The sequence below is a fragment of the Scyliorhinus torazame genome, chromosome 21, assembly GCF_047496885.1.
Source record: "Scyliorhinus torazame isolate Kashiwa2021f chromosome 21, sScyTor2.1, whole genome shotgun sequence".
NCBI lineage: Eukaryota > Metazoa > Chordata > Chondrichthyes > Carcharhiniformes > Scyliorhinidae > Scyliorhinus > Scyliorhinus torazame.
Window position 1 is genome coordinate 6,782,186 of NC_092727.1, and position 14,184 is coordinate 6,796,369.

Below are 14,184 nucleotides of genomic sequence, written 5' to 3' on the forward strand. Positions count from 1 at the left end.
TCTTGGCCAATATTTATCCCTCAATTAACATTACAAAAAAAAACCCGGTTTGGTCAAGATCACATTGCTGGGTGTGGGATCTTGCTGTGTGAGAATTGGCTGCCATGTTTCTTACATTACAACAGTGACCTAATTTCAAAAAGTACTTAATTAGCTGTAGAAGACTTTGGGACATCGCGAGATTGTGAAAGGTGCTGTATAAATGCAAGTTCTTTCTCACTGGGGCATTAACTCATCTTGGGCAGTGGTGAATCAGCAGACTATTTACACACCATCCAATTCCCATTTCCGTTGACTTAATCTTTCTCTGATCTGATTCAGATTCATCCACCAATGACGCCGCAGCTCTTGGAGCAGGCCTTTCCAAATCTCCAATTGGACAATGAAGGGACTGATCACCACATTGGTGGAGTGTGGGGAGGAAGGCAAAGCAATGAGAGGTCACCTGATGATATCTCCAGGAAAATGTCCAACCAGGGTTGGCAACTTGAGCCACCACTGCTCAGGGGAGGTTTTTGGTGGTGGCTGTCTCCAACTCGTTGCGGTAAGAGGGAATTGCCTGGATTCCAGCCTGTGTCAGACTCAGACTACCCATGGCAAGGGCCTGAGAATTCTCCTCGGCCTTCCCAGGCATTGTTGCATGGCGTTGGAGAATAAGGGAAGTTTATTTGCAGTGGTTAGAAAGGAAGATAATTGATCATCGATTGATATCCTGGTGCAGTGTGTATTTAAGTGAAGCAGAGAATTGATTAAATAAGCCCTGTGGAAGATACCAGGCGGTCCTTGAGGTCAAGCGCCATGCACTTAAACTCCCACAACTGAGACATTTATCCAATTCCAGCTGAAGACTGTCAGCATCTATGCTCCACATTGGAATGGCATCATATGGGAAGAATATGGTGGTTAGAAAGTTGCACTCAACACCTAATGGAGTGATTGAGGTGAATAACATAGATTCCTTTAAAGGAAAGCTAGACATGTACGTGAGAAATAGAAGGCTCTGCTGATAGAATTAGACACAGGTGGAGGATAAACATTAACATAGGCCAGTTGAGTTGAATGCCCTTATTGTAATGTAAATACTCATGTTGTCCATTGACAAAGCAGCCCGCTTGATTGCTTCCCCTTCAACCCACATTCAAACCCTCCACCACCGACAAACAGTGACAGCCCTGCGTATCATCTACAGGATGCTCACTAAGGTTCCTTAGACAACACCTTCCAACCCCACATCTAGAAGGTCAAGAGCAGCAGATACCTGGGAATCCCACCACCTGACTTGGAAATATATCTCCGCTCCTTCACTGTCGCTTGGGCAACATCCTAGAACTCTCTCCCTAACAGCGTAGTGGGCGTACCTACACTTCAAGGACTGCAGCGGTTCAAGAAGGCAGCTCACCACCACCTTCTGAACAGCAACTGGGATGGGCAATAAATGCTGGCCTCACCAGCGACGCCCACATCCTGTAAATGAATTTTTAAAAAACTATTAATGTGGCCCAAGCAATGTCCAAATTCTCAGTCAGACTCTCATCCTCTATATTGCCCTATCCAGCTTCTTGTCCGGTTTATTGGCACAATGTGACTATTCTGACAGAAGATCTAAAGGAGAGGGAGAAAATATAATTGAAAAGAAAAAATATCCATGGACATCCATAATTTCTCACCAGATCTTATCTGTTTTTATGGTAATTTTATGCCAGTTAATTCAATTTGCTTTTAAGAAATGGAAGTTCTGCTCCATTTGACTGCAATTGATTTACAATCATTTGAAGGTTGGAGATTGTGTTTTCCTTTTTTGTGTATTTTCCAAGAATTTTGTGAAAACTTTGTAGCATTGCATCAAGACCAGGTTGCTTCAAACTTATGAGAATCCCCTTTACCTTCAGTGCCAATTGGTTTCAAATAATAGACTGACACTCAGGATTGTGACTCCTATATCTTGACTATAAATTAATCACAATTTAATGAGGAGTGAGAAGCCAAATCTGATTATTTAAAGGTGTGCCAAGTTAAGATAAATATAAGTTTTGGGGGATGTTAATACATTTTAACAATTCCTACTGATATTTTACATGTGACTGACTGTCTGTGGACCTGCAGATGGCCTCTGTACACAGACATAGAACAAAAAGAAAGACGTGCTTTTATTTGGCGCCTTCCATGACTACAGGACATCCCAAAGCACTTCACAGATAGTGAAGTACTTTTGAAGTGCAGTTAGTATTGTGGGAAACATAACAGCCAATTTACACATTGCAGTATCCTGCAAACAGCAGTGAAAGAATGACCATATAGGTTGTTTTCTAGTGATAATCATTGAGTGAAAAGTATTGGCCAGGACTTTGCTCTTTCTCTTTGAGTAGTGCCTCAGGTTCTTTTGTATCCACCTGAGCACATAGGGGCTCGCTTTAACATTCATCTGAAAGATAGCACTTCAGAGAGTGCAGCACTCCGTCGGTACAGAGACAGGCCATTCAGTCCACCTAGTCTGTGCTGGTGTTTATATTTCACATGGGTTTCCCCCCATTCCATCCATTTCAGCTCAGCTTTTCAGAATATCTTTCTATTTCTTTTCACTCTTGCATTCGGCTCGTTTAATCTTGGAAGATCTAAATGATTTATCTTGATCACAGCCTGTTGTAATAAGTAAATAAATTTCTCCTTATTTCCTTATTAGTTATTGTCTTGTATTTAAAGCACGTAATTTTTGATTCTCTCTAAATCTACTCTGCTTACCCCATTCATAATTTTAAAGACCTCCATTAGGTCTAATCTAAATCTTCTCATTTCTAGAGGAGGAACCCCAATTTGTTCAGTCTTTCCCTGGTCTCTCAGTTCTGGTATTATCCTTGTGAATCTTTTTTTTTCATTTCCGTCAGTGTTTCTATGTTCTTTGAATGTTGAGCAGAATCATGCACCATACTGTGAGTGCGGCCTGATCAAGGACCTAACTTCACTACTTTTGAATTCTATACCCGAGAAATAAATCCAAGTGCATTGTCGGCATTTTAAATTTCTGTGCTGAGTTGTGATACTGTTTGTGATTCTTCCTCTGTACCCCTGCATCCCTTTGCGACCTCATTTTCTAAGGCATAGGTGATATTTCTATTTTTCCTTCCAAAGTGATTATGTGAAGTGTGTATGTTTGATCTGAAGCCTGAATGACATGATCCCCATAGTGGGAAGATTGATCCCAATCCTTCGCTCATCCAGCTACCTCAGTCTCAAAGATGCCTCAGGATGGGGAAGAGGCCAGTGTCCCAATGGTGCTGTCAGGGATGTTCTCCTGAGATTGAATCCGAATCAAATCTTGAAGACCGATTACGGGAGATTCTATAACAGCATGTCCAGTATTTGACCTGGGAGTTCTTCAATTCTTCAACACAAATCACTTGTAAAAGATAATGATTTGCAATTAAATCCAGCCCTGTAAAACCCTCCCTTCGTTTTTAATCTTCACCTGTATTACTTCATTTCTGTCACCTCTGCCCCCTTGTCACAGGATTCCCACCGGATAAAGATGACAAAGACTATTTGATCCAAGTTAGCGCATCCATCTACAGAAAAAAAGATCCTACAGTTCCCTCCTTCCTCCCCATTCCCTTCACACGTTAACCTAAAATGATCGCAGGACTTTGGCTAATGCTAAACCAAACTATTGCAGCAGCTGGAAACCTGCAATAGATAGAAAATGGAGGAATCGCTCAGCAAGTCTGATGGCATCTGTGGGGAATGAATCAGAGTTAACCTTTCAGATCAATTCCTTCTATCACGGTTTCACCTTCACCGCTTTATCTACGAGTCCATTCCAGGTGTGGATTACTCTTTGTAATTAAAATCTCCTGACATAAATCCTAAATCTGTTTTGACTTGTTTTACCAACATATGCATTTGGCCTACTAATCATGGTATAATTTGAATTGATTTTCAGCCTGCTTGCTATCTTAACTACCTGTGTTGGGCACCCCCTTTAGAGAGTAATAAACTCACAGTTTATCCATCTTTGGCTTAAAGCTCCATTTCTGACTGTTGCTTGATAATCCTACTGTGCGCAAATTGGCTGCTGTGTTTCCTACATTTCAACAAGAACTACACTTCAAAAGAGCTTCATTGGCCGTAAGATGCTCTGGGTGTCCTGAGGATGTGAAAGGGACTTTATAAATGCAGCTTTTGTTTTCTTTGTTGGATCTCTCTGACCTGTCTATTGTTTAAACAATATAGTTCAGCACTCTGCTTGCTTCTTTTAACATTCTCTCAGTTACACACCCCACCCTTTGTGTCGGATTCTCAGTTATACTGTCTGTGCTACACAGCCCCCTGCTACATCTGGGTCTCAGCAACCGAGGGCTGAGGAAATGGGGAGAAACCAGCCAGGTTCTCATGACTCCTGTAGTAAAGGGATATAGAGACAGAATTGGGATGATCAACAGATGCCATGCTTAATAAGATGGTCAACTGAAGGGATGACTCCTTGGACGCTTTGACCTGGTTTAGATCAAAGATCTTTCCTCACATTGTAGAATTCTCTATTGGAGAAGGGGGAGGGGGTCATTCCTCAGTCAGCCCACCCCATCACCCAGGTTTGTCTGGAGTTGCTTATTCGTCATTCCCGGGACATGGGCATCGCTGGCAAGGTCGGCATCTTTGCCCAGAGGAGGTGCGCCAACTTCTTGAAAAGTGGCTTGATGTAAATGAGGACAGTTAAGGGTCGCCACAAAACAGAAAATGCTGGAAAGTCTGAGCAAAGCCCGTGGGGAGAGAGAGAAGGGAGTTGGGCAAAAAGAATCACTTGCCAGAACCCCACTTTCTGTTTTGTCTCTGATTTCCAGCACCTGCAATATTTTGCAGTTTAGTTTACAGTTAAGGGTCAGGCATGTTGCTTGTGGATCTGGAGAATTTGTGTAGCGCCTAGAAATAAATATATATCTATATACAGTTATTTATAAAGAGGCTAATTGTACCGCAAATTGCTCTTGAAATTTGAAAGAGAAAACTTTGCATTTCTGTAGCGCCTTTCACCTCTTCGGAATGTGCTAAAGTCTATTTGGAGTGTAATCACTACCAGAATGTAGCAAAGTCTAGACCAGGCAAGGACGGCAGTGACCTTTCCCTAAACTCCTGATGACAGGTTTTACTGATCCCAGCTTTCTTTTCCAGATTAGTGTTTTAAACTGAATTCCAAATTCTCACACTGCCGATTGAAGTTGGTACCCTTCCAGGAAGCGATTCACCCCGAGTCCAGTGTCCTTGTTCCGGGGACCACCCGGGCGAATGGTTCTTGGCCTTTCTCCAACAGCGGAATAAGCGGCGTTCGGGGCGGGGGTTAGGCTCCCTGCGATGCCCTCCAAGGGCGAATAGTCTCGGCACTCACACTGGGCTTGAATATTTTTTTAAAAATACAAATTGGACCAATGGGCGTGGCGGCCAACATCTGGCAGGTGACACCTGAACACCCGCAACCTTGTCTTTCAGAGAGACTGGGGTTGGGGCAGTTGTGCATATCATTTGGAAATATCATGAAAGGGTTGGCAGGGAGGGTGCAGGGACAAAGATCGCTGGAAGCTTCCAGAGGGAAGTGTCAGTGAAAGTGTCAAGCAGTGAGTGTGAACTTGGCTGCTGATGGGGGGGGGGGGTGTTGTGTGTGTGTGTGTGTGTTTTAATGATGTTGGTCAGTTTCTTTCTTTGTTTCACCTTTCTAACCAATATCATTGCAGAGGCCTGGCTCTCTCACACACACACACACCTTGAATCTTAAAACCTTCCTGTCTCTGTGCATTCATTCATTACTGGTGGGGGTCTACTCAACCCGTCCCCTCCCTTTACTCTTCTGTTACTACAGGTGATGCAGTAAATGTTTTTTTTTAAATATCCTATGCTGCATTCGTGGCGAATTAGTGCATGTTTCAGCTCTGCCATCGCTCCGATCAAATACCTGGAAAATCCTTCATACCCGCACAAGGATAATTGATTCCAATTCTGTGACCATCCCCATTGTCAAAGCCAGTCTACCCCTCCCTCCCTCTCCCTGGAGAAGGTTCAGAGAGACGGCCAGACTGTGTGGAGCTGAAAGCTCAGTCAGGACCCCACTTGGACCAATTATTATTCTTTTTTTTTTCCTGTGTGTTTCCTTTGAAATGAAATAATTGATTGCGAGCTTCGCTATCACTGGCCGGACAATCCATGCGCTGGACTCATTCGGCATTATTTGTATTTCTGCTCATCATTCGGGAGCCCCTTTGAATAATGTTGCTTTCTGTTCGCTCAGAGATGGTTTATATCCTTCATCTCCACCCCCCTCCCCCCAAAAAACCCCAAACCCATGGAGGAAGGCACTGGGCGATGATTCAACATCAGGACTCTGAACATCTGCACTAACCAATGGTGCAGCCTCTGGAACCTGCTTGATATATATATTTATATATATTAATATTATATATTCGCCTTCTCTCTGTAAAAAAAAAGGATGAGACACTGATCAGGGTGCTATTGATTTCTGATTGAGCCTGTGCTGCTGCTGGATGAGCATTCGTCTAAATCTGTGCCTCAGAGAGAGAGAGAGACTGACAGGAAGATGTTAAAGCTTTGTGAGAGAGAGAGAGGGCAGTGTGGACCCGCGAACATTTCTGCATGTCACTGATTATTGCCCAATGCCTCGCCCATCAGCAACCTCCTTTGCGAGCCTGAGGCAGAGCCGAGCTCCAGACTGTGTGTGTGCTGTCGGAAAAGTCAGCCATAACGATGGTGCTATGTCTACAGTGTGAAGTTTAAAGGCAGAACCCTTCACGTCAAGGTCTGGCGATGCCGGGGAGACACCGGATTATTTCCGGGGCTGTGTTCACAGAAGGTGAGGAAGCAGGCAGAATTTTGGGTGCATGCAATTTAACCTTATGGGTTTTTTTTTAAGGGGTAAAAATTTGTTTTAAAAAAGATCTTGGATGTGCGGGTGCAGGATCGGATTTCTGTTGTGTGGTTGAGTGAATGTTATTCCTCTGGGGAAGGCCCTCTCCCAAATCTTTACCTCTTCTGCCTCTGTCTATCCGTCCCTCTGTTAGGTGTTCCTGTCCATTCCAGGTGGGTCCACATTTTCCTTTTGTCCTTTAAAATTAAGTAGCGACTAGGGTGGGGGGGGGGGGGGGGGGAGAGAAAAAATGAAAACTCGGGAAATGCAGGAAAAATAACTTTTGTTTCACTCTCCGTTTTCACACAAAAAATCTCCACCCTCGGCAAAGTTCATGGAAGGTGTCTTCTTTTGGCCTCTTGAATAAGAGTGGCACCAGAATAGGAGAGAGGAGGTGTTGGGGGGGGGGGGGGTAGGGGAGGAGGGGGGATATGTCACCCGGAACCCCCCTCTATCTATCTCCCCCCCCCCCCACCCCCCCCCCCGTGTACAGTGAATGACACATCAGAATTGCAGTTAATTTGGCTTCACACAGGCAGCTGATACATTGAGACCCCAGTGAGAAGGGGTTGGAAAATGAACAGCGAAGGAAACAGAAGAGAAGCTGGCTACTAAGGACCCCCATCCCCTCCCCTCCCCTCCCATTTAAGAAGGGGGAATAAATGGCATCTGTGTACCCCGGCCAGCGAGGAGGTTAATGCTGACCGTGTCTCGCTTCTCACTTTTGTCGACCAGCTCCCAGCGACCCGAGTCACCGGCAATCCAGCGACTCTCCCCCTGTCTCTCTCGTTACTGTTTATTTTTTAATTGCACTTTGTTCTCGGGCTGTGTCAAGCGAGGTTCTTCCATTTCCCCCCCTCTCTCTCCACGGGGCTGGTTGCAGTGTGAAGGGTGAGTTCTCAAATCATTCTTCCTCCCACTTCGCTGTCATTTTGCTTTCTCAATCTGATATTTATGAGCTCCTGTTTTCTTCCCCTCCTCTCTCTCTGTGAGTTGTATCGCAGACTCTGCCTCCTCGGTCCCCCTCCCCTTCCCTCCCCTCCTTTTATTTCCTCCCCTATTTCAGTCTAACGGGATGAACGGACATGCCCAGAAACACGCTGAGAGACTGGGAGGGTTGCCTTAAATAACAGGTTAATTCAAATGAAGAAATCACTGACAAGAGTGAATCACGTCCTATTTCTAACCATCCTCATTTTTCCTTCTCGAGCAAATACTCCGATTGTTAAACTGGTCTAAACCTCATTTATTCCTGCAAAGTAGAACTGGTTAAAGACGGGAGCAAAGTAGAAGATGTGCTTGGGGCTTTGTGTATGGTCGGGGGGGGAATGTCGGTATAAAACGATTTGGAAGAAGAAATCTCTGGGCAGAATAGAATCCTTGCATCTTATTCTGACTGTTTTGAATTGTTTTCCTAATCTCTTAAATAACAAGTTGCACTCCTCTCAGTCCCTGAGACCCTAACTTGTGATGTGTGTCTCCTTAATCCACGGGTTAGGCTCTTGGGAGCTGTGTGCTGTGCGTTGACATCTTAAATAGGAGGACATTTGGAATGAGAAAGTTTGGTGATGAAGGGTGTGTGTCGATTTGGGGGTAGGGTGCACAGAACAATGTCAGGTGACATTCTTAGAGACATCAGCTGATTTGGACATTATTTAAAATGAAACAGGCAAGTCAAGATTTGAAAGAGAAAAAAACAAGACATTATATTTGTTAACTTTTGATATATATACAGATCTGTGCCATGAAGTGTTTGACAAGATGATGAGAATTGTCTTTGCTCACCTCTCAGCTATCCTCTCTCTTGTGTAACAGTTCCAAGGGCTATTTCTTTTAAATAAATAAAATAAAATGATTAACAGTTTGAAACGATTCAGTGTGTGGGGTTTGATATTATTCTCCAGTCTCGATTGAAGAGCGTGCCTGCAGTTGTGTGATGAAATGTTGTAAGAGATTGCAAACTACCCATTGCCCAGGTGGTCCATGTGATAAACCCTGTGTCAGGATACTGCTGTCACACTGAGATGATGCTGCTGACACCCCCCGGCACATCACCCAATCTGTCTGAGTGTGGGGCGGGCGAGAGGCGGGCAGAGGAGACACAATGCCAATCAAAGAGCAGGGATTCACAATGCCAATCAAAGAGCAGGGATTTCCCCCATGAGGTAAGTTGATAAAATCCCTCTCGCATCTCCACCCCCACCCCCACCTCAGCACATTTTCCACCCACACCATATCCCTCCCACCCTTACCCCAACACCATTCCCCCCACACCATCTACCCCACACCCCAACACCATCTCCCCCACCCCAACACCATTCCCCCCACCAACTCCCCCCACCCCAACACCATTCCCCCCACACCATCTACCCCCCACCCCAACACCATCTCCCCCCACCCCAACACCATTCCCCCCACCATCTCCCCCCACCCCAACACCATTCCCCCACCCCATCTCCCCCCACCCCAACACCATTCCCCCCACACCATCTACCCCCCACCCTAACACCATCTCCCCCCACCCCAACACCATTCCCCCCACCAACTCCCCCACCCCAACACCATTCCCCCCACACCATCTCCCCCACCCCAACACCATTGCCCCCACACCATCTCCCCCCACCCCAACACCATACCCCCCACACCATCTACCCCCCACCCCAACACCATCTCCCCCCGCCCCAACACCATTCCCACCACCATCTCCCCCCACCACCAACACCATTTCCCCCCACCCCAACACCATTCCCCCCACAACATCTTCTCCCACCCCAAAACCATTCCCCCACACCATCTCCCCCACCCCAACACCATTGCCCCACACCATCTCCCCCACCCCAACACCATTCCCCCCACACCATCTACCCCCCACCCCAACACCATCTGCCCCCACCATCTCCCACCAACACCATCTCCCCCACCCCAACACCATTCCCCCCACAACATCTCCCCCCCACCCCAACACCATCTCCCCACCATCTCCCCCACCACCACCCCAACACCATTCCCCCCACATCATCTACCCCCACCCCAACACCATCTCCCCCCACCCCAACACCATTCCCCCCCACACCATCCCCCCCACCCCAACACCATCTCCCCCCCACCCCAACACCATTGCCCCTACACCATCTCCCCCACCCACACACCATTCCCCCCACCATCTCCCCCCCACCCCAACACCATCTCCCCCACACCATCCCCCCCACCCCAACACCATCTCCCCCCCACCCCAACACCATTGCCCCCACACCATCTCCCCCACCCCAACACCATTCCCCACACCATCTCTCCCCACTCCCACACCATTCCCCCCCACACCATCCCAACACCATTCCCCCCACACCATCCCAACACTATTCCGCCCCCACCATCTCCCTCCCCCCACCATCTCCCCCACCCACACCACACCATCTCCCCCACCCACCCCAACACTATCCCCCAATCCCATCCCAACACCATCTACCCCCACCCCCTCCTTCCCATCCCATTCCAACACAATCTTCCCCCCACCCCTACGCCATCTACCCCCACCCCCTCCTCCCAATCCCAACACCATCTACTCCCCTACCCCCACCTTCTCCCCAACCTCACCCCAACACCATTCCCCCCCCAACTCTACACCATCTTCCCCCCACACCCACACCACCCCCTCCATCCCATCTAACCCCAGCCCTAACCCCCACCCCAACCCCCCACCTCCACCCCATCTCCACCCACCCCCATACCATCTCCCCCACACTATCTCCTACCCCCACCCAGACACCGTCTCCCCCCAAAACCAACTCCCCCCAAACCGACACCACCCCCCCACTCCCCAAAACCATCTCCTCCCCCACCCCCAAATCATCTCCCCACCCATCTCCTCTCCACAAACATCTCCCCCACACCATCTACTCCCCAACTCCACACCACCTCACCCAACCCCCAAACCATCGCCCCCCCAACCATCTCCCGCTCACCATCACCTCCCCCACCATCATATCCCCTCCCCCCAAACCATCTACCCCCCAACCATCTCCCCTCCCCAAACCATCTCCTCCCCCACCCCCAAAACTATCTCCCCCCTCCCCAACTATCACCCCTCCAAAAAAAACTATCTCCTTGTGGTTACTCACAGACCCCCCATGGGTCCGATTTTAAATCATGCACCTGGCTGGAATTTGAGTGAGTGAAGATCCCTCCCCATCAGTCACTATACTCTTACCCGGGGTGGGGAGGGGGGTATGTCACTTGGACGTTGGGTGTGCCTCCAACTTCGATTTAGAAATTAGAAGATGGTACAAAATCCAAAGATGTTTCACAGGAGACACGAGGCGGGGTGACAAGATTGGAGCAGGGTACAGTTTTTAAAGGAGGGTCTTAGAGGAGGGGGGCAGAGGGGTGATGTGAGAATTCGGGAACACTGCCAGCTGGAGGCAGGGCCACCGAATGAGAGTCGGAGGATGTGCAACAGTGCACATTGGAGGAGTGCAGAGACCTCGGAGGGTTGTCGGCCTGGAGGAGGTTATGAGGGATTGGAAGGGAGAGGGATTAAGCAGTCGACAAGCCCAAAACCCCGGCAGCCCTGAGGACCAGCTACCCAAGCGCATGATGAGGAGGGGGAGGGCAGCAAGCTCCAGGGCAGCACGGTGGCACAGTGGTTAGCACTGCTACGGCGCTGAGGACCCGGGTTCGAATCCCGGCCCTGGGTCACCGTCCGTGTGGAGTTTGCACATTCTCCCCGTGTCTGCGTGGGTTTCACCCCCACAACCCAAAGATGTGCAGGCTAGGTGGATTGGCCACGCGAAATTGCCCCTTAATTGGAAAAAAATAATTGGGTACTCTAATTTATTTTTTAAAAAGGAAGCTCCAGGGAAATGTTCAGCCGCCCAGCTTTACTGATGAAATAATGAGGATGGAGGAGAGGATTGAGAATGTGAAAGTGGTGCAGTGGGCAGGCACCAAGTTCAATGGTAGGAGGAAGCGTGTCTCAGTGTTAGCCAGAGGAGGGTTTTAATCACTGAGAAAGGTGGCATTCTTATTCTACAACACAAGCAGGTTACCCCAGCGGTAAAGTGCACTGAAATGAATAGCATAATTGCTATTTGGGTCAATCACCGACAGTCTAGACTGGTCCAGACACATCAATTAGCGCTGTCTTTAAAGGAGGGAGCTGAGCAGAAACAAGCATTGCCTTATTGATACTGATCTCTGCAGCAAAACTCCAGCTTGGCGGATCAAACCTAGACCAACATTTGGACATGCGGGTGATCCCAGGAAGTCTGTGTAAAAAAAAACAGAAAGCATAATAAATGAAATGTGATGACCCCTACCCCCACCGACTCATATTGAGACTGGGCGGACACAGCCAATTTCCAATTGGGTAACAAAGACCTGGGGGGGGGGGGGGGGGGGGGGGGGGGGGGGGGGGGGGGTCCTGTCTAGCAAAGATTCATGGTCCTGTCGAGCAAAGATTCATCCAATCTGTGATTTTATTGTAACAATCTTTGATTCAAGCTTAAAAAGTCACTTTGTGATCATTCCCAATCTCCCTCTTCCGAAATAGGAGTTTGTCCGCTCCTATTTGCACCCCCATTTCCTCTGCGGGGGAGTGCAGTTAGGGAAGGGAATGCAGGTGGAGAAGGATTTTTAAAAATCCCCCCCCCCCAAACTATTCACTGATTTGTTTATTAATTAAATCAGCTTTGGCATACCACAAAGGTTTGGTGCAAACATGCAGTGCAGGATTTGACAGCCCAGTGTAGACAAAAGATGCACGGACCAAGGAAGAGATGGGGCATCAGGGGGTGTACTTGGTGCTGCTGATACTGCAGTGATGCTGCTAGGAGGGTCTTCGGGAGCGCCTCACCAGAGCAGGCAGTCCCCTCTTAATAAGGTTTTAAAGGATGATCATGGGTATTTATTGTTGGGGTGGCTGGCGGAGGGTGTCACCAATTAGCCTCTTAACCCCGAGATTAATATATGATGGACATAATGAGTTTAATGATGTTTAATTTTTGATTGATGTTAAGACGTCCTGACACAAACCTCCTTCCCTCCCCCCTCATTATCCAAGTGAATCATTAAAAACCGGATGAAATTGGGATGTTTTTGTGTGTGCCAATAATAGGTTAATCGCCTGTGGAACATAGATTAATTACTCACGGACATCACCTATGAAGTGAAGTGAATCCTGTATGAGGGCTACACCGAAATGAAATTGCAAAAAAATACATACACAATAAAACCTTAGCAGACTGTGATATCTTTGTGGACATGTCCTTCCAGACCTTTTTGAAAAATTAATTTTAAATACCCAGACAAATGTTTTCTCGCCTAAGGGACAATCTGCAAAATTAATGGGAGTAAACCTTCGTCAGACACTATCTACAATAGAAATGAGTATTCAGTCATTAATTTAAAAAAACATGCCAAAAGATTTATTTAAAAAATCAAATCTATCTTTAATCCATAATTTAAAAGGGATTTAGTTTTAAAGAAAAGGAGGCGCAATGTGTCAATTCACTGATGTGCTTTGCTCCCCCTAAATCCCCAGTCGTGATTCTGAAGCTAAATCTCTCCTCTTCCTCTCCCATCCCACCTAGAATTGCTAAAGGAAGTGTCTTCAGCGCCCGCCCCCCCCCCCCCCCCCCCCCATTTTTTTTTGCCTCTGGTTTAATTTTGATCCGGAAAAATGCAGAGCACGGCGCAATACTGTCTGGTTACCTTGGAAACCAGCAGGGCTATTATTGCACTCTTGTCATTCATCACGAAGGAACTGCACTTGACAGAGAATGCAGGAGAGAGAGAAAACACACACCGCCTCGTAAGAAAGACCCTTCGGATCAGCCTGCTCCATTGTATGGAGATTGAAAATAAATTTAGAAATGGAGAATCTAGTCTCTGCTCAGGATTCCTATTTAATGTTTTTCTCTCTCCCTCCAAATGATAGACTGAACAGGGATCGAATTTGTTCAACCCCACAGCCCAGACACATTGATGATTGATACCAGATTTTTTTTCTCTCCCTCGTCCGCAGATCAGGAAATATATTCTGCGTTCAATGACATGCTTAGTTTGGGACTTGAGTATTCTGCTTACTGGGAAATTAGACCGTTAGAAGCAGACAATTTAACAGCGAGCAAAAGCTTTAATTTAAAAAAAAAACACAATTTCAACCTGCCCTCCCAGCCATTTTAAGTTCTAACCAAGACTATTGTTAACACATCACGGCTTGGAGTGCAGCAGGATGGTGCAGCCTGCCTTCCCTCTGAACCTGACATTATAACAGTGGCTGGACA

The 14,184-nt window shown here is 47.3% G+C and overlaps 2 long non-coding RNA genes across 2 annotated transcripts in view; both read left to right on the top strand.

Annotated features, from left to right (window-relative positions):
• Window positions 1-3,855, top strand: part of LOC140398122 (uncharacterized) — a 339,545-nt gene extending 335,690 nt beyond the window's left edge. The window contains exon 10 of the long non-coding RNA XR_011937414.1: window positions 322-3,855. This is a non-coding gene — a long non-coding RNA (uncharacterized lncRNA). The remainder of the gene's footprint in view (window positions 1-321) is intronic.
• Window positions 3,856-5,740: 1,885 nt separating this feature from the next.
• LOC140398123 (uncharacterized) overlaps window positions 5,741-14,184 on the top strand; it is a 183,420-nt gene continuing 174,976 nt past the window's right edge. Inside the window, exon 1 of the long non-coding RNA XR_011937415.1 lies at window positions 5,741-6,847. This is a non-coding gene — a long non-coding RNA (uncharacterized lncRNA). The remainder of the gene's footprint in view (window positions 6,848-14,184) is intronic.